The sequence below is a fragment of the Bos indicus genome, chromosome 7 (genome assembly GCF_029378745.1).
Source record: "Bos indicus isolate NIAB-ARS_2022 breed Sahiwal x Tharparkar chromosome 7, NIAB-ARS_B.indTharparkar_mat_pri_1.0, whole genome shotgun sequence".
Lineage (NCBI taxonomy): Eukaryota > Metazoa > Chordata > Mammalia > Artiodactyla > Bovidae > Bos > Bos indicus.
The window spans coordinates 83,296,392-83,318,152 of NC_091766.1; the positions used below are offsets into that span (position 1 = coordinate 83,296,392).

Below are 21,761 nucleotides of genomic sequence, written 5' to 3' on the forward strand. Positions count from 1 at the left end.
ACTTTCCCTGTTCCCTGTTTAACCAAAGTGAATATTCTCCATTAGAACAGAACCAGAAGTTGCTTTCCAGCAATGTGTGAACAAATCTCCAAGCAGCCTCCGAAAGGTCAAGAAATTATTGCATGAAATTTACAGATAGAGCCGTGTTACAGCTATGCTTTTATCATGTGTCCTGAGAAAGTTTATGTATATGAATTTTTGAAGTGAATGTTAAGATTAAAAAAAATACCTAACGTATTTCTTCAAAGAAAATGTAGCAGAAAAAAAAAATGTGCTCCAAATTTTCATAACCCTTGAGATGTATTTAGATTTAGGGTACAAATGTGAACACATACATTGATTCATTTGTGCACTCACTTTAAATTCACTCAATAGGTATTTGAGTAAGAACTACACTCCAGGAACTATTCTATTTAATTTCTTAGATTCATTTCAGACTTTATTATATTGTTCTGACACTAGCATAAGGCTCTTATGGTTTTTAGTAGTTGCTCCTGACAAATGAAAGTTTTCAGCTGTCCGGAACATCCTACACCTATACAGACACACTGAAAATACACATGATTGGCCTCAGGATTAAAGACGTTTCAGAGTAAAACAAGCTGTGTTGGCAACGAGAAATAGCCTGTGAGTTCAGTATGGAAATAAATGTTTGGGGTTAGGAAGGAAAATTTGTATCCAAGCAACAAGTACTTTATAATAATTCTGTGATAAATAAGAACCTTCTTGATTTTTTTGTTGTTGTTTAGTCGCCAAGTCGTGTCCAACTCTTTGGCAATCCCATGGACTGTAGCCTGCCAGGCCCCTCTGTCCATGGGATTTCCCAGGCAAGAATACTGGAATAGGTTGCCATTTCCTTTTCCAGGGGATTGTATCAACTCAGAGATTGACTCTGCATCTCCTGAGGCTCCTGCATTGGCAGGAAGATACTTTACCACTTGATCCAGCTGGGAAGCCCCAAATCCAGGGTAAGGCCTGATAATTCACATTTCTAATCAGTTCACAGGCAATGTAGCTCTGGAATGATCATGTAGGGCAGTAGTTCTCAAACTTGGCCACACTTAGCAAAATTATATAGCATACTCAGGCTGGGCCCTCCACCCCTCTGCAGCCTCCCCCCCTGCCTAGACCCCCCTCTCACAGAATCTGATCTAAAGTCCTCTGGGTGATCCTAATGTGTCCTCAGACTTGAGAACCATCAATAGAAACCTTCAAGGGTCACATAAAGGCTCCAGATTTTACCCTAAATATGAGACCATATATTTGTTTTCTGTGCTTTCAGAAATAATTTGTGAATGGATATAAAGGTATTTTAAGGCAGACCACTGATGGAATCCTGACAACTGAACTATGTGCCTTTATCTCTAAAGGTGACTGAATAAGCCTTCTGAGGCAGGCACTGTCTTCATTATCTCCTTTATTACAAATAAGGGAGACTCGAAAGGTTAACCAGACAACTCTTTAATTCCTGTGGAGAAATGTATTTAAAAGGACACAAATTGGTTAATTTTGAAATCTGCTCACACCAAAATTGACTCAGTTTGATTTGCTCCTGCTTTCTATTAACTTCAATGTGTTCCATTATGGGTTATGTGGCAAAAGCTAATTACTGGAAGCCTGTAATTTGAAGTGACTGGTAATTGAAACTTGGGTTCTGTAGGAATATCTGTGTAATGCATAATACATTATTAAACACAAATTATTTAAAATACAAGTGAAGCCAGTTGAAGTCAGCTTCTGCAGTTGGTGGTTCATAATGAAATTGAAACTACAGATAATTAACATGGGTGCAAAAAAGCTCATTCCAAGTTGGCCTGAAAAAATTATTCTTTGTCATTTGATATTAATTATGACATGCTAATATGTGTAATTTGTTTGACCCATCTATATTCATATCACGTACTCAGAGTGGAAAGCAGAATAAAGCTCTAAATCCAAGAAAGAAAGAGAATAATCTATCCCACACTTCTATTAATATTTAATCTTTTTTTACTGGACTAATATTGCAAGGTTGCCAACACAAACCTCTGTGGAAATGGTGACTCTTTTGAAACAATATGAAATCGAATTTTCATTTCAAATGGGATGTTATTATCTTATAAAATTTGATCACTTGATTTTTTTTCTAAATGGACAAGTCTCATTAGAACAATGAGATGTGTATCACCTGATGATAATAACATTCCATTTGAAACAAAAATCTGATTTCATAGTCTTTCAAATGAGACACCAAAATTAACCAATTTCTGTTTCAGGAATTTCTGAGGCAGCTACCATATCTACAATTGCTGCCTTGCCACTTACATTTACTTTGTGAATGGTAGCTCTAGCCTTGAACCGATGAAACCAGGCATGGCTGGCATTAAAAGATGCGACCTCTGATTCTTCACCGTTTTTCAAGTCTTCATAAAGGCTTTTAGCTTTCTCTTGAAACAGCATTATGTTGAATTGGATTCAACACTGATGCTGATCCTGCATCCACACACTGAGAAATTCCTCCATCCCCTTCATTACTTTTCCAAGCTTCTTTGGGATTATTGTCAACATCATCACAGAGCAGACTTCACAGGCTCCAAGATCTTGTCTTCGTTCCGTAGAACTGTGCCAATGGTTGAACTATTCGGATTAAAAGAATGAGTGACATCTACTATCTTTCTGTCTCACTCCACTCTCTCAATTATTTTCACTTTCGTTTCCATCAACATTGCTTGGTGTTTCTTAGCAGTACCAGCTACATCACTGCTACTTTTATGCTTGCTTCCAGACATCCTGCGCTTGAAATAAAGATACTGCACCACCCTACTCTGCACAGTAACGTACAATAAAGTACACAAAAGCACAACCACTCGTAGTGGACGCATGCGCGTGATGATGTACACAAGACGCATGAACTAATGTGATTGGATGTGTGAATGCACATTCACATCTTTGAAAGTTCACAACTTGAAGGTTTGTGTGCAGGGGACTTACAATGTACTGCTATGAAAATAACAGCTCTTGCATTGAGGCAGGTTCTTTATCACTAAACCACCTGGGAAGTCCTGAAAATAACAACTCTGACTTCCTCTGCCATCCATCTGCAATTTGGGGCACTGACAGTGAAATCCACTTCTAGCCTTTAACATCCTTGTTTGTTGTTGTCGCTGTTGTTTAGTTGCTAGGTCATGTCTGACTCTTTGGTGACCCCAGGAACTGTAGCTTGCCAGGCTCCTCTGTCCATAGGATGTGCCAGGCAAGAATACTGGAGTGAGTTGCCATTTTCTTCTCCAGAGGATCTTCCGAACCCAGGGTTGGAATCAACGTCTCCTGCATTGGCAGGTGGATTCTTTACCACTGAGCCCCCAAGGAAAAGAGAGCTTTAAAACTCTGCCAGTATATAGTTTTCCACAAGAGCAACAAGCTAAAAGGCTGATTACCTTAGTTATGAAAACAAACTTACCACAGGTATAAAGATTTATACTTATGTGAAATGAAAATATCTCCTGCTATATCAATAAATAAGACATGTCATGGCCATCAGCGATTTCTGGCCTCCAAAAGTGAATGAGGGCTCCCCAAACTGTGATCCGGAAGATGCTGCTACTGCCTCACCACTCCCCTACCCCCATGGTGGTTGCTGAGTTGCTGAGGTGGGAGAATGCAAGAGGCAGCCATCTGCTACTTCTTAAAGTGAACAAGGAAACAGTATTTGGCCCCAGATAACTGAGGTGCATATGAAAGGAATGAATTCAGTGAACCCAGAGGCTTGCATCTTTCCATACATAGAATGCTAAATTCCTTAACTTGACAACTGATCTCTGATGTACAGACTGCCTGCTCCCTTTGTTGCAAACTTGTAAATAGCCTGACTTCCTCTCCCGCCTCCTTGGAGCAGTTTTCTCAGAGCTACTGAGATGCTGTCTCCTGAGCTCCTAAACATTCCCACCAAATAAAATAACTCTTTACTTTCAGGTTGTGACTATATTTTGTAGTTGACACTTATAAACCGCAGACCTTTCTAAACTGAGGTACTTCTGTAATAGAGCACTGCTGAGTGCCCTCAGCAGGTGGTGTGTGCCGTTATTGTTGCCCCCAACCCCCGTTATGAGGCAACGGTTGTGAAGGACCGTTAGTGGTCCTGCTCAGCCATTGGTGGGTGCGGCAATGGGTCCCGCCCACAAGCAACCGTCAATAAGCGACTGTTAGCGGTCCCGTTGCGCCATTAGTTGGTGCTGCAGTGGGTCCTGCCCACAAGCAACCAACTGTCAAGGAGCGGCCATTAGTGAGGAATTCAGCCAGCGATTGGTGAGTGGTGGTCATCAGGTGGAGACTGAGGTAAGAGGCAGTTCCCGGCCTTCTCCCAGAGCCCTCCAGCTCGCTGAAGCTTGGGCCAGTGGGTAAGCTGGGTGGCCCATGAAACAGGGTTGTAGCTGTGTCCTGCAGGACTCCAGAGTCCTCACCAAGGCCACCCATTGGCCGCGGCCATGCCTTGAGGAAGCAGTGAACCTCTCCCCCATCCCCACTTCTGCGACCTAATGGCAGAGTCAGTTGGCCTGGACTTGCCCCTGCCTTCCAGTGGCCCGAGGAGCCTGAGGGCCAGTTGGATTCTGGGCGCCTGACTCCCTCAGTGATGACAGCTGGGCAGGGTCTGGGGACCTGGCCCTGAGAGAGTCACCAACTGAGATCTGCCTCCTCTTAGGCAGGACTTGTGTAGTGGTGGTCCCAGATGGGACCCAAGGCATAAAGGGCCTTTCACTCCCTGGCTCCAGCCTGCATGCTCCACTGAGACAGACACAAACTATAACAGTCCTCCTCAGCCATTGGTTGGGCATCCCAGTGGGCCCCTCCTCCCAACCAAGTGAGCAACTGTCAACCAGCAACCAGTTAACAGCCCTATTCTGCCATTGGTCAGTGCCGCTGAAAGCCCCTTCCTCTTCCCTGCTGCTGCTGCTGCTAAGTCGCTTCAGTCGTGTCCAACTCTGTGCAACCCCATAGACGGCAGCCCACCAGGCTCCCTCGTCCCTGGGATTCTCCAGGCAAGAATTCTGGAGTGGGTTGCCATTTCCTCCTCCAATGCATGAAAGTGAAAAGCGAAAGTGAAGTCGCTCAGTCGTGTCCGACTGTTAGCGACCCCATGGACTGCAGCCTACCAGGCTCCTCCGGCCGTGGGATTTTCCAGGCAAGAGTACTGGAGTGGGTTGCCACTGCCTTCTCCGCCTGTAAATACTACATTCACTTGACTTCCAGGAATCACATTAACTTGGTTTTCTTCTGCTTCTTGGGCATCTCTCTTGCTGGTTACTCCACATTCTTTTCTATTTATACTCTTTATGTTGATCTCATCTAGTCTTATGACTGTTAATACCATATATGTTGATGACTCAGCCTGAATATTTCCCTTGAACTCCAGACTTATACGGCCATTTGTCTACCCTGCATCTCCACTTGAATGTTAACATATAGCTCAAATTTAACACATCCAAATACAAACCCCTGCTTTTCCCTCCTACTCCATCCAAGGCAGAAACTGAGTACTGTGAGGAAGAATAACTTGGGGGGAGGATATCTACTTTTGATGGAATGGGAATACAACTATAAGGAGGTGACATTTAAGCTGAGGGTAGGTCTGAAGGTCAAAAAGGAATCAAGAAAACAAAATATAAACCTGGGATGGGGGAGGGTATTTCAGGGAAAGAAAACAATCTTATGTGAAGACCCTGAATGATTAAAAAACATGGTATATTTGAGAAACCAAAAGAAAGCCCATGTGACTGAAGTGAGAGATGGGCAGTTCCTGTAGGTTTCACAGTATCTGTAGTGTTTAGGAATTCTAGAGTTAGATTCCTGAGGTCAAATCCAGGTTTTGCCTCTTAACAGCTTGTAATATTTGACAAGTTACTCTAACTGCTCTGTGCTTTTGTTTCGTTATCTCCTAAAATGGGAATATTTTTAGCACCTAACCTATAGAGTCGGATATGACTGAGTGACTAACATACACCCTATATAGTAGTTGTACGATCAAAAGAGCCATTGCATTATTCTTAGAACAGCAACTACAATGTAGCATATCTTTCAGTATCTATTTTGAATTCAATTACTTCTTACCACATGGAGAACTGCCACTCTACTCCACTATCATTTCTGGCCCACTTCTAAAACGGCCTTTCATTTGGTCTCTAGGTATTCACTCAAGCAAATACAATCCATTCTCCACACAGAGGTCAGGGTGAAATAATTTTTTAGAGAGAAATCTGTGTCCTTATTGACCAACAGGCTGCTTGAGGGGGATAAAGCAGGAGTGGGTAGCTCTGATGCTGGGCAGCTGTGCTTTGTGGGCTTGTAGGTGATTGAGAACTCGCCTAGGGAATGGCCAATCATTTCAGGCAGTACTTGGATGTAACCTCAAAACGAGAGAATGAACTCTGTTTCCAAGGCAAACCATTCCATATCACAGTAATCGAAGACTATGCCCCAACCAGTAATGCTGAAGAAGCTGTCATTGAATGGTTCTATGAAGACCTACAAGACCTTCTAGAACTAACACCCAAAAAAGATGTCCTTTTCATCATAGGGGACTGGAATGCAAAAGTAGGAAGTCAAGAGATACCTAGAGTAACAGGCAAATGTGGCTTGAAGTACAAAATGAAGCAGGGCAAAGTCTAGCAGAGTTTTGCCAAGAGAACACACTGATCATAACAAATACCCTCTTCCAACAACACAAGACTCTACACATGGACATCACCAGATGATCAACACCGAAATCAGATTGATTATATTCTTTGAAGCCAAAGATGGAGAAACTCCATACAGTCAGCAAAAATAAGACTTGGAGCTGACTGTGGCTCAGATCATGAGCTCCTTATTGCCAAATTCACACTTAAATTGAAGAAAGTAGGGAAAACCACTAGAGCATTTAGGTATGACCTAAATCAAATCCCTTATGATTATACAGTAGAAGTGGCAAATAGATTCCAGGGATTAGATCTGATAGACAGAGTGCCTGAAGAACTATTGATGGAGGTTCATGACACTGTGTAGGAGGCAGTGATCGAGACAATCCCTAAGAAAAAAGTAACGCAAAAAGGCAAAATGGCTGTCTGAGGAGGCCTTACAAATAGCTGAAAAAAGAAGAGACATGAAAGGCAAAGGAGAAAAGGAAAGATATACAAATTTGAATGCAGAGTTCCAAAAAAAATAGCAAAGAAAGCCTTCCTCAGTGATCAGTGCAAAGAAATAGAGGAAAACAATAGAATGGGAAAGACTAGAGATCTCTTCAAGAAAATTAGAGATACCAAGGGAACATGTCATGCAAAGATGGGCTCAATAAAGGACGGAAATGGTATGGACCTAACAGAAGCAGAAGATATTAAGAAGAGGTGGCAAGAATACACAGAAAACTATACCAAAAATATCTTCATGACCCAGATAACCACGATGGTGTGATCACTCACCTAGAGCCAGACATCCTGGAATTGCAAAGTCAAGTGGGCCTTAGGAAGCATCACTATTAACAAAGCTAGTGGAGGTGATGGAATTCCAATTGAGCTATTTCAAATCGTAAAAGATGATGTTGTGAAAGTGCTGCACTCAATATGCCAGCAAATTTGGAAAACTCAGCAGTGGCCACGGGTCTAGAAAAGGTCAGTTTTCATTCCAATCCCAAAGAAAGGCAATGCCAAAGAATGTTCAAACTGCCGCACAATTGCACTCATCTCACATGCTAGCAAAGTAATGCTCAAAATTCTCCAAGCCAGGCTTCAACAGTATATGAACCATGAACTTCCAGATGTTCAAGCTGGATTTAGAAAAGGCAGAGGAACCAGGGATCAAATTGCCAAAATTGGGTGGATCATAGAAAAAGCAAGAGAGTTCCAAAAAACATCTACTTCTGCTTTATTGCTTTGTATGCTACACCAAAGCCTTTGTGTGGATTGTGGAAAATTCTTCAAGTGATGGGAATACCAGACCACCTGACCTACCTCCTGAGAAATCTGTATGCAGGTCAAGAAGCAACGGTTAGAACTGGACATGAAACAAGTCAGTACAGTCACTCAGTCATGTCCGACTCTTTACAACCCCATGAACCACAGCACGCCAGGCCTCCCTGTCCATCACCAACTCCAAAGTCCACCCAAACCCATGTCCATTGAGTCGGTGATGCCATCCAACCATCTCATCCTCTGTCATCCCCTTCTCCTGTCCTCAATCTTTCCCACCATCAGAGTCTTTTCAAATGAGTCAGCTCTTTGCATCAGGTGGCCAAAGTATTGGAGTTTCAGCTTCAACAGCAGTCCTTCCAATGAATTCAATCTCCTTGCAGTCCAAGGGACTCTAAAGAATCTAATCCAACACCACAGTTCAGAAACAACAAGACTGGTTCCAAATCAGGAAAGGAGAATGTCAAGGCTGTATATTGTCACCCTGCTTATTTAACTTCTATGCAGAGTACATCTTGTGAAATGCCAGGCTGAATGAATTACAAGCTGGAATTAATATTGATGCAAGAAATATAAATAATCTCAGATATGCAGATGACACCACCTTTATGGCAGAAAGCAAGAAGAACTAAAGAGCCTCTTTATGCAAGTGAAAGAGGAGAATGAAAAAGTTGGCTTTAAACTCAACATTCAGAAAACTAAGATCATGGCATCTGGTTCCATCACTTCATGGCCAATAGACTGGGAAACAATGGAAACAGTGAGAGACTTTATTTGTGGGGGGCTCCAAAATCACTGCAGATGGAGACTGCAGCCATGAAATTAAAAGACACTGCCTCCTTGGAAGAAAAGCTATGACCTATCTAGACAGTATATTAAAAAGCAGAGACTTTGCTTTGTCAAAGCTATGGTTTTTCCAGTAGTCATGTATGGATGTGAGAGTTGGACTATAAAGAAAGCTGAGCACCGAAGAATTGATGCTTTTGAACTGTGGTGTTGGAGAAGACTCTTGAGAATCCCTTGGACTGCAGGGAGATTAAACCAGTCCATCCTAAAGGAAATCAGTCCTGAATATTCACTGGAAAGACTGATGCTGAAGCTGAAACTCCAATACTTTGGCAACCTGATGCAAAGAACTGACTCTTTGGAAAACACCCTGATGCTGGGAAAGATTGAAGGCAGGAGGAGAAAGGGATAACGGAGGATGAGATGGTTGGATGGCATCACCGACTCGATGGACATGAGTCTGAGCAAGCTGGGAGTTGGTGATGGACAGGGAAGCCTGGTGTACTGCAGTCCATGAAGTCACAAAAAGTTGGACATGACTGAGCAACTGAATGGAACTGAACTGTATCATGTTGTTCACCTGCTCAACTTTCCTAAGTTTAAAGTGAACTCATTGAGAATAAAATGCAAAGTTTTTTCCATTACTCTCAAGCCCTCCTGCTCTGGCCCTTTCCTGTCATCCTAGGCTCATTTTCATCCAGGTTCCCTTCACTCGCTCTGTTTTCTCTTATCTTATGACCTTCATATGTCATGTTTTCCATAGTATCTAGAATGTTCACTTTCTAGCCCTCCACACCTCATTTTTCAGGTCTCTGCTCAAATGTCATCTTAAAAATGACTTTCCTAATTATCACACTTAAACAGGCACGTACTTGGGCTTCCCAGGTTGTGCGGTGGTAAAGAATCCGCCTGCCAGTGCAGCAGGCACAGGAGACTCAGGTTCCATCACTGAGTCGGAAGATACCCTGCAGTGGGAAATGGCAACCCACTCCAGTTTTCTTGCCTGGAAAATCCCAAGGACAGAGGAGCCGGGAGAGCTGCAGTCCATGAGATCACAAAGAGTTGGACACGACTGACAGCGCTCATTGCCCACACATGTACATTGGTCCCTGTAAAACATTTACTTTTTAATTTTTTTACTTTGCACTTTTCATCAGCTGAAATCTCATTACTTATTTCATTGTTTACTTGTTTCTTGCTTGTCTCCATTCCTAGCTCTCAGTGTTTATAACTGTAAGTACCTATATGTTGAATGAGTGGATGCTTTTCCATATTCTGATAAATGAAAGAAGAAGAATTGAGGATGTGAATTATTTCTACCTGTCAGGTATTCAGATGGAACAGCATATTTTTAGTTGCCTCAACTGTTTATCCTCTATCAGGGATTTCAGTCTTGTGCAATGTTGTTCAATATCTGAAACCATATATATATATATATATATATATATATATATATATATACACACACACACACACACATATTTGTGGTTGTTGTTGAAGACAAAATAAATAAGTCCGGTCCCCATTTCTCTATCTTGATGGGAACTAATTGCACATGTATGATAATTATGACTCCAGATGTTTGTACTTTGTATGGACTTTTACAAGTTGAGAGCATCTTACATAAAGGCAATTCATGCAGATCACTGTGTCCTTTCTCCATTTGTCTCCAGCTTCTGAATATCTAAGTCACTGTGCTGCCATCTTGGGACACCATGCGTGATAATAGAAATTCTAGGAATACACATTTAGAAGGGTCTAATAACATTTCCTGAGTTTTTCCCCAGGGCCCATCTCTTTTAGATCATATCTGGTTGGTTGAAGAATCAGGGCAGATCTCAGAGGAGATATTTCTGGGAGACCTATAATCCAAGATATGACTGAACCCTACATGGTGCTTTGAACAATTCTTGCTTATTTATTACTAAACCAGATAGATTGTTTTAAATCTGAATGCTAGAAAAGAGAACAAGCTAAGTTAATATCTGCAAGAATTTAGTTGTCCTGAGTCAACACAAGATGTTTATTGCAAGAAGAGTTACCCTCTCCCCATCTTGGAAATATATTTAAATGATAAAATTGAATAGACGTGGATATTTATTCAATAGATCTATACTTGGAAATTTGGAATATGGTTCAAAACAATAAGAAATATTTTCTATAGAAAATCAAGCTTCTATTACATCAATTTCTAGGCAAACTGTTTCAACTTAAATATCTTGGAATTGTGTTTCTACAGACTGAAAAGTGATAATTAGATATGAATTAATCTACTAGAACTTATCATTTCTATTTTCATTTTGAACAAAACAAATTTTCTCTATCAGTTAAAAGGCTGAAAATGGGTGATTTTATTACAGCATAGAAAATTCCATGTTATTTAATCCTTTGTGTAGTGAAAGGGAAACATATAAAGAACTCTGAAAAAGACTTTGCTGTTGATAATTGTTCTGCTATATAATGCCAATTTCTGCATTCAGACCTGGTCTGAAGCCAGGAAGTTGTATATGAATACTCCTAATGTATTTTTATTATACTTAGAGAAATAAGGCATGAAGAACATAATGATACCCTGGAAGGAGTGGGGGGAAAAAGCAATGTAGACTGAAAAATCAATTCTAACATGAATGAGGGATATTAACTAGTGAATTTTTTAGTAATATAACTTGAGTTTCGGTGTAAATATAGTATTGAAAGTTACTATCCCACATTACTAGGTTAACCCTAATGGCTTGAAATCAGTGTCTAGCTTTTAGGTTCTAGCTTTTGACTTGGATTAAAAGCCTTACTGAAGTATTTTGGTTAATGAGTTTAGAAGACTTGTGAAAATCTCATTTATCAGAAGTCTCTGGGAGATACTTGCTATTGGTTGGGTAGGAAAGAGAAGGACAGTTATCACAGGGAAGGAAGGGAAAAATGATTTTCTCAAACTTACATATGGACTAATCCCCAAATGATAAATCCAAATTGCCCTAAAAATATTTCCATGACACCAGAACAAAATGTGAATTACACACTTTTATTCAAGAAATGTATAAATATATGATATGCAGGAACTGTGTTTCTATCATTCTTCTAGATGTTAATATTTTCAAAACATCAGTTAAAAGCAAAAATCCCCATAATTCCTGCTCTCTTAGAGTTTAGATCCTATTAGGGGATAGACACACCATAAAAATAAACATAACTGAATACATTACAAAGTAGAGAAAGTGGAAACAACTTTGGGGAAAATAATAGTGAGCAGAATGGGGGCGATCCAGCTGGATGCCTTGTCACTGATGTCTGAGTAGTCTCATGCAAACAGCAATATTTGATTAAAAAAACTTGGAGGAGATGAGGTCCTTAGCTGAAATGATATCAGAAAAAACAGTGTTCTAAGCAGAATGGGCAATGGCACCCTACTCCAGTACTCTTGCCTGGAAAATCCCATGGACGGAGGAGCCTGGAAGGCTGCAGTCCATGGGGTCGCTGAGGGTTGGACATGACTGAACGACTTCACTTTCACTTTTCACTTTCATGCATTGGAGAAGGAAATGGCAACCCACTCCAGTGTTCTTGCCTGGAGAATCCCAGGGACGGGGGAGCCTGGTGGGCTCCCGTCTATGGGGTAGTACAGAGTTGGACACGACTGAAGCGACTTAGCAGCAGCAAGCAGAGTGGGTGGTCAGTACTAAAGCTCTAAGATGGGAGATTACTTGAAATCAGTAGGAAAGAGCAAGAAGATCTGTGTGCATAGAGTAGAATAAGCAAGGAGGAGGAAACCTGGGAGAGAGATCAGAGAGATAATGAGGGCTAGACCTTTTCTCCTTCCTACTCTGAGGAGGGAGATCCACTGTGAGTCTACTCACCTCCCATTCTTAAAAGATTCTATCCCAAGAGACCAACTTTGTTCTACAGATCTAAAATTAATTATGTACATTGCTCATCAATGGCTGAAGCTGTACTACTTCTGATTCCAAGCACCAACAACTACCTTCTCTCCCAGAACATCAGTATCATCACTTCATATTAAGAAGTGATAAGTCAATAGTACTTAACCGGTTGATGAAGAAGTTAATGCCAATGAGAGCTTCTTAAATTACAGTAATCAAATTTCTTTTTGCAATGAGCTAGGACATGGATCAGCAAACTTTTTTTCTGTAAAGAGACAAAGAGTAAATACTTTTGGCTTTGCTGGATTTATGGTGTCTGTTGCACATACTCAGTTCTGCCATGGTGGTGCTAAAGCAGCAATAGATAATGTATAAATGAATATGCACAGCTGGGTTCCATAAAAAATTCATTTACAAAACCAAGTGGTGGGCTAGGTATGGGCCACAGACTATCGTTTGCTTTTCCTTATGATAGGACACAGAGAATTTATTAGCTTTGGCACGAAGCCCATTAGGTGAGGGGGGATGCAACATGATGCAGGAGAAAGAACAGTCATTAAAATCATCTGGAATCAGACAGACCTGTCCTTTAAGCTCAACTCTTCTACTTACCCAGTGTACATAGCAGGGGTTATTGAGTGAATGTTTGTATCCCTTCCTCGCACCACATACAAAAAAATATTCATAGGTTGATGCCCAAACTCCCAGCATGATGGTATCTGGAGGTGTGGGGCCTTTTGTAGATAATTAGTTTTAGGTAAGGTCATGAGAGTGGGGCCCTATGATGGGATTAATGTCCTTATATGAAGAGAAAGAGAGACCAGAGCTTGCTTGCTTTGTCTACCATGTGACAACGTAGCAGGAAGGCAGCCATCTGCAAACCAGGAAAAGCATCCTCAGTAGAAACTGAATCAGATTTGCAGAAACCTTGATCTTGGACTTCCCAGCCTCCACAACTGTAAGAAAAAATGCTTGCTGTTTAAGTCACCTGGTCTACGGCATTTTAGTCAGCCCAACCTGACTAAGACAGCAGGCATTAAAAAATACAAGAGAATGGTTACCAGATATTAGACTTTGAGAAAAAAATTGCCATTTTAGAATGTAATAATGATTTGAAAAATAAGGAAGAAGCATTGTTGAATAGACCATTATCTCTCTGAATACTGGTTCTGTCCCATTCTCTCACTTTTCTCCTTCCAGTACCCCAGCTTTACAGATCTATACATTTGATCATGCCTTGTGCATACATGCATGCTCTGTCACTTCAGGAGTGTCCAGCTCTTTGTGACCCTATGGACTGTAGCCCACCAGCCCTCTGTCCATGGGATTCTGCAGGCAAGAATACAGTTGCAATGCCCTCCTCCAGGGGATCTTCCTGACCCAGCATCTCTTGCACTGAAGGTGGATTCTTTACCACTGAGCCACCAGGGAAGCCCTTGATCATGCCTTGTGGGGCTTCGCTGGTGGCTCAGGGGGGCCTGCAATGCAAGAGCCATAGGAGATGTGGGTGGGTTTGATCCCTGGCTCCGAAAGAGCCCCTGGAGGAGGGAATGGCAACCCACTCCAATATTCTTGTCTAGAGAATCCTGTTGACAGAGGAGTTACCTGTCTCTTATTATCTGTTTTGTTTCCTCTATATAATATTTTTTACTATGATTCTTCTCTTGCTTATTCTTATTCACCCATCTTCTAGTTTGCCAATCTGTCTTATATTGTGTTTAGTCTGCTGGAAAACTCATCTAATGATTTCTTAATTTCAAATATTATATTTTCACATTCTAAAATGTCCATTTGATATTTTAATAAATTACACTTTTTTTTTTTACTTTCATCCTTTTCTACTAGTTGGTCAACTTTTCCTCTAATATTTGAGCCACATGTGCATCTTTTTTTCCCTTCTTCTTAGCTTTAGCAAAACTACTGCGTCCTATCTGTTAACATGCCTCATAAGTTTAGATACTGAAGATAAACACAAAATGAACTATAGATGATCTGTTGATTTCTTTTGTTGACTAAAAGAAATGCACAACATGAGAGTTGTGAGATAAGTTTTATTTGGGGCAAAATGAAGCCTGTGGCCCAGGAGACAGCACCTCAGATAGCTCTGAGAAGCTGTTCCAAAGAGGTAGTGAAAGGGTCAACATGTGATTTTGGTGAAGGGGGAGTTCATACAATCAAGCACTTATCCTACGAAAGGTTTTCTGCTAGTCACAAGGAGCTGATGTCGCCATGAAGGGATTTAGTGTTTTTCTAGACATGAAGAGATGCAAAGATTGGGATCATGAAGTCAGTTTCTGAAAATGTCTATCTAAAGACCTGTTCCCCAGTTTTCCTGGAACACAAAGTGCCTCATTTTCCACCCTGGATTCTCTTCAGGGTGTGTTCAAGGTCACCAGCTGCAGCAACACAGGATTCAAACTACAGAGCCAGATGGCAAATAGCCTTGGCAAGTGCCAATATGTAATTGATACTTTCAAAGACAACTATTTATTTATTTTGGGGGGAGCAAGTAGATCAGTCCTGCTGAAGTATGATTGAAAGTGAAAGTTGCTCAGTTGTGTCCAACTCTTTGCAACCCATGGACTATACAGTCCGTGGAATTCTCTAGGTCAGAATACTGGAGTGGGTACCCTTTCCCTTCTCCAGGAGATATTCCCAACCCAGGGATCGAACCCAGGTCTCCTGCATTACAGGTGGATTTTTTATCAGCTGAGCCACGAGGGAAGCTCAAGAATACTGGAGTGGGTACCCTATCCCTTCTCTAACGGGTCTTCCCAATCCAAAAGTTGAACTGGGGTTTCCTGCATTGCAAACAGATTCTTTACCAACTGAGCTATCAGGGAAGCCCAAAGTATTAGATTGTTAAATTTTACCTTACTTGACCTTATTTGGCTGACCTTATTTCTCACTGATTTCCCCATCTAAGGTCTTCACTGAAATTTTGTTTACTGATGCATCTTCTCTTCGGTAGGGCGTAAACTCTAACCTCTGTTTTCTCAGTACTTCATGCTGCTGAAATATGTGATCAGCTTTTTGGCATTCAAGCTGCTGTTTTCAGCTGGGTTTGTACAGTTCTTCCCTACCCATGTGCAGCTTAGGCTTTGTCCAACAACGTACAGGGATATATACACCGTTTTCCCAGGGCTCTTTTTCTGAATTTCTCCCACTCTCATAAATCTGCTTCTGGTGTGCCCTGCTCTTGCAAGACAGTCACTCTCTACTCAGGCCCTATTTTCCCATGCTTGAATGTCGAAAACTATCTCAGATGAAAATCCAGGGGCTCTATGAACTCACCTTCTATGCTTCCTTCTCTCAAGACTTACGGGGCCTGTATTACAGTTTTTCAGTGTCAAGCAGTTGTTTGGTATATTTTATCAAGTTCTTATAATATTCTCAGCCATAACATTAATCCAATTACAAAATATTCTGCCATGGCCAGAATGGGGTCACCTTTATGCTTCAACTTCATATAGTATAATTTCCATCCCACTGTGTCATTGAAACTGTTCTTGCTAGAGTCACCAATGACATCCACAGCACTACTCCATTGGATTCTTTTTAGGCCTTATCCTATACCATCTTTTAATAGCATTTGAAATAGTTGACCACTTTCTGATTTTGGCTTTCATACCATACTTCTTGGTGTTCCTTCTATCTCTACGGTCATTTTTTTCTCAGTCTCCTTCATTAACTTAATTCTCCATTACTCAGCCGTTAGTTGTTGGAGTTCCCCAGGCCCTCTGATAGCATGAGTCTTAGAAGCTTTTTTCTCCTCACTTTACATCCCTTATGTGAAGTGAAAGTGAAAGTCGCTCAGTCTTGTCCGACTCTTTGCAACCCCATGGACTATAGAAGTCCATGGAATTCTCCAGGCCAGAATACTGGAGTGGGTAGCCTTTCCCTTCTCTAGGGGATCTTCCTAACCCAGGAGTCGAACCCATATCTCCCACATTGCAGGCGAATTCTTTACCAGCTGAGCCACCAGGGAAGCCCTTGTGTAGGTGAATTCATTCAAATCTGATGATTGCCATGGTATGCTGGAAACTTAAAATTCCTATTTCCACCCCAGGCCCCACTTCTAAGTTTCACAACTTAGGACTAATGGCCTACTCGATAGCTCCACTTGGATGCCTCACAGGGATTTCCAGATTTAGTATGTCTAAAATGGAACTAGTTTTGTGCTGTATGCTGATCTCTCTCTTCTTTCCAAGTTCTTCTTCTCAGCACAGGGCAGACTTCACACCTCTCCCCTGTAACTCTTGCCAGCCACTTGGGAATAACCCTTGATTCCTCCTTTTCATTTTAATCTACCAGGTTTCAGTAGCTCACCTTTTGATCACACTTTCAGCATGATAAGAATCCATCTCTGCTGGCTAATGACCTTACTTTGCTTGGTCCTGGGCCAAGTGCGTTGTTCTGGAGCCACTGGAGTCTTTTTTAATTATAGAGCATGTGAGGGTATGGGTTTCTCAGCTGGTTCAGTGGTAAAGAATCCACCTGCCAAGCAAGAGATGTGGGTTCCATCCCTGGGTCAAGAAGTTCCCCTGCAGAAGGAAATGGCAGCTCACTCCAGCATTCTTGCCTGGGAAATCCCATGAACAGAAAAGCCTGATGGGCTATAGCCCATGGGATGGCAAAAGAGTTGGGATACGGCTTAACCACTAAACAGCAACAACAGCAATGCAAGGGTATATATAGGGGCTTCAAACCCTGAAATCTCACTGTACAGCAAGCAACACAGGGCAGATACAGGTATTGATAGGCAAGACCAAAGTCATCAAAAAAAGTTTAATTTGTGTTCTCTATGCTTTTATAAGACATTTAGCACATTTAATGGTTAGTTTTTAAATAATTTCTTAGAAACTTTAGAATTTGGAGGCTAATTTTCTGTAGATTCTCTAAGGTTTGTCTTACAGAAAATAGTCACTGTCACATAGAATTGTTTTTGCAATTTGTGAAACTGCTGCTAGCTAGATGAGCTATCAACTTATATTGCACAGGCTGAAATCTTAGGCTTCTTTTAGTCATGGATAATTGGGGATTTTAGATGTATGCATGCCATCTAGTCCAGTAAATGTCTTAAAAGTTAAAATACTTATTAGGAAGAATAATATGTTCTAACTAATGAGAAATGGTCTGAGTAAAATTCTGCTGCTGCTGCTAAGTTGCTTCAGTCGTGTCTGACTCTGTGCGACCCCATAGACGGCAGCCCACCAGGCTCCCCCGTCCCTGGGATTCTCCAGGCAAGAACACTGGAGTGGGTTGCTATTTCCTTCTCCAATGCATGAAAGTGAAAAGTGAAAGTGAAGTCGTTCAGTCGTGTCCGACTCTTAGCGACCCCATCGACTGCAGCCTACCAGGCTCCTCCATCCATGGGATTCTCCAGGCAAGAGTACTGGAGTGGGGTGCCATTGCCTTCTACTCATATTTTATATAGGGCTTCCCTGTGGCTCAGAGGTTAAAGCGTCTGCCTCCAATGTGGGAGACCCGGTTCAATTCCTGGGTCGGGAAGATCCCCTGGAGAAGGAAATGGTAACCCACTCCAGTATTCTTGCCTGGAGAATCCCATGGATGGAGAAGCCTGGTAGGCTACAGTCCACGGGGTTGCAAAGAGTCAGACACAACTGAGCAACTTCACTATTTTATACAATTTCTTCAGAACCTCTAGTCACAGCACAGTACCCATTGACCTGAGTGACCTTGGAAATGTCACAGACCTGCTCTATCTTCTTTTTCCTCATGTACGAATGGTGATGATATTAGTGCCTGCCTCATAGGTTGCTATGAAGCTTAAGTGACTTAGTATTTATAAAGTGCCTAAAACAGTGCTTGGCCCACTACAAACATGATAACCATTTGTTAAGTAAATAAAGTATTCCTAGCTTCTCCTTTTTGGTTTCTCTATTGTTTTGTGAAAGAACCAAGGAGTCGGGAACCTTGGATTTTTACCTCAGAGGTGTCATTGCTCAGCTGTGTGGCCTTAGTGCCACTTAATTTTTAGTGTCATTTACTGTAACATGATAAGTAACACTTACTAGATCTTTTTCTTGTGCCAAATACTCCATGAAGCACTTGACCTAATCATCTCTAATTCTCACAACTACCTCAAGATGCGTGCTAAAATAATAACCTTCATTTCATCTAAAGCTTGGAAAAGATAATAACTTACAGGAAGTCTCACATCGAGTAACTGTGGCAACAGGCAGCCTGTCCATTTCCAGAGCACAGAGCTCTAACCACCTCTCTGAGATCCTGAGCCTCGCTCTTCAATCTTTCCCAGTGGCTGCTTGTTTCTTACTTACAGAGCTTTCAGGCATTGAAAAGCAAGCCCAGTTGCAGCCAGGCCTCTGCCTCTGCCAACTGTCTAGTTCGTGGGAGGAGTCCGTGAGATAGTCTCCATGTCTGAGTGAGAATGTCCCTCGCCTCCTGGTGCAGGCTGGGGTCCACCCACTTCAGCAGCTCACTAGTTCTCACCAGATATGAATAGTAGGAGCCTGGGTGGGCCTTTGTTCCCTGGCGTTGGCTCTTCTCTGTCATTGCTTTCTTTCTAGGATGCCTTTGCAGTTTTAACAAAAATCATGCAGACTCAAAGCCTTGTGTTGCCTCTCTGGCATTTTTTTCTCTGAGCTGAGTCTCGGTTTCCCTTGGCAACCATGTAGCTTGACCCTGCACAAAGCAGTTCTCACTGTAATGTTAGCATTTCAAAACTGAATCCCTTGTCAATATAATTGTGTGTTGTCAGGAATCTAGATTGTCCTTACAGCAGCCTTCAGGAGACAATATGTCTATTTGTCGTCTAATACTTTTGTGACCCTGATGGTAAAAGGAACAGGCCAGCAAGGAGGGAAGCATCACAAGGGTGGAGTATTCTCAGAGCAGCAGAGTCTTGTGTGAGTGGAGGGTGGGGAAAGGCTTCATCCATTCCTCCATTCAGGCTCAGCAGAATCATGACATGTCAGCACTGGAAAGGATCAGAGACTCTATCCCAGCCACCATAAAGATGGAGAAATCAAGACCATTAGTGGCTAATTGCCTTGCTCAAGGTCTCGTGTCACCTTAACACTGCACTGGGGCCAGCCTTCCTGACATGGATGCTCTCAGCCCTGCACAGTGTCACCCCTCCACACCAAACTTATCTGAGTAGCAGGTATCAATCCCAGACCACAGATTCAGGTGTACAGTGGATTGAATTGCATCTCCTCAAAGAGAGGGGACCTTGGTATCTGTGAATATAAACATGTTTGGCAATAGGGTCTTTTCAGATGTAATCAAATGGGATTTTCCAGGCAAGAGTACTGGAGTGGGTTGCCATTTCCTTCTCCAGAGGATCTTCCCAACGCAGGGATCGAAACCGGGTCTCCCGCATTGTAGGCAGACGCTTTACTGTCTGAGCCACCAGGGAAGTCAATTTAAGATAAGGTCCTATTGATTAGTATGGATCGTGAATCCAAAGGCTGATATCCTTATAAAAAGGGAGGACACACAGGGACACGCACCGAGAATAGGTCCCATGAAGACGGAGGTGGAGACTGGTGTGATGAAGGATTGCCAGGACCTGCTGGCAGGCACTGGAACTTGGGAAAAGGCAATGGAGGAGTCTCCCCTAGAATCTCTGTGGGGAGGACGGGTTTGTAGCTGCCTTCATTTTGTGCTTCTAGCCTCCAGAACACAGAGATTAAATTTCCGTTATTTCAAGCCACCCACTTTGTGGTAACTCGTTATGGCAGTCCTAGGAAATTAATACAAGGTGGCTATTAAATATAATTTTATTTTTCTGTAATTCAACATGACATTTATTTTGTCCTTCAGTTCTTCCAGGGGGTAAACACTTAAACACAGTCAATTTAGGTTCCTGCCACCTCCCAGGGCTGTGCCTAAACTACAACTTGGGTTCATCTGCCCAACCCAGTTGTCTGGGAACATGCTTTGCTTCTGTGCCCATGGCCTCTACAGCTCTGATGACTCCAGCAGCTTCCAGACTACTGCAAGGCACGGCAGTCTCAGACACTTTTCTCTCGTGTACACCAGGTTGGGGTTTTCTGGACATTTCTGCAGTGGGTGCTTCTTTGTTATGATGGCTTTGCAGGAAGAAAGGCTTTTAGGCTTCACTTTCCAAGACCCACCTGTGTCTTTTCTTCCATCTTCACCCCAGCTGTGCAGTCATGGAAAAATAATCACATCCACTTCCCTCCGCTTCATTTCTCAGCACTCTTGCTATACTCTTTATCTCTGCCTTGATTCTCTAACTTCCTTACTTAGACTTTTGGGATACAAAAGCCCAAATATTTGCTGGCTGTTTCAGCTTTCTGTTTGGCTACATCCTTGTCCTGAGGCAATGAACCCAGAATATTTGCTACAGGGGACAAGGAGGAGGAGGGCAAGGAAAGCGGAAAATAGCAGTGGGAAAACAAAGAACATTAGTTGGTTTATCAAAGCTGTTATCTGGATGAATGTGATATGGAAGAAAAATGTACTTCTGAAGCCAAAAAGACAAGAAATCAGATGCCAACAATGCTACTTTCTAGCTGTAAATAGGGCAAGTTTTATTTAGCCTCTCTGAGCCCTTGTACTCTCACTTACCAAAATAGGGAATTAAAAGACCTACCTTCTGGAGTTGTTGTGAGGATTAAATTTAGTAAGATAATATACGCGAAGTTGTAATACCTTCATTTACTAAAAACACAAGATTCCAACTACCAACCCACCGTTGTCACAGAAATGATGTAAGAGTGTGGATCAATGTCTGAGTTCTTTCCTGAGAAACCAGCATCCATGAAGAACCAGCTATTGAGCCTGAACATTCATTCAGAGAGTGACCTCTCACTATGAAGCAAGATGCTGCTCTAGAGGCTGGCCAGCTCCTTGTCTTTCTGATGCTAAGGAATAGCCTGAGGATGGGAATTAGCTTTTCAGTTCTTCCCTATCATTATCATTTTTAGCCTTTGGAGCAGTTTATTTTTTGTGCTTTCCTGAATCCAGATGAATACTCTGCAGACAGACAGATGCCTTATATTTTAATCCACTTGGCTCTTAAACTGGAACACTGCTGAACTCTTGTGGGGAGAGAAGAGTGCTCTGGTGTTTTTTCAGGAGTTGGAGAAACCCAGCAGAGGCCTGTTGCCAGATTTTCCTTCTCTGACTAAGAACTTGTCATGCAGATGCAAAGCCACTAGATGTCACAAAT

General features: G+C 42.1%; 1 long non-coding RNA gene across 2 annotated transcripts in view; it reads left to right on the top strand.

Annotated features, from left to right (window-relative positions):
* Positions 1 to 3,988: 3,988 nt before the first annotated feature.
* The window catches only part of LOC139184226 (uncharacterized), an 88,018-nt gene continuing 70,245 nt past the window's right edge, over positions 3,989 to 21,761 (top strand). Inside the window, exon 1 of one of the 2 annotated variants that reach the window (XR_011567796.1) lies at positions 3,989 to 4,314. This is a non-coding gene — a long non-coding RNA (uncharacterized lncRNA). The remainder of the gene's footprint in view (positions 4,315 to 21,761) is intronic. The other variant, XR_011567797.1, reaches the window with a different exon arrangement.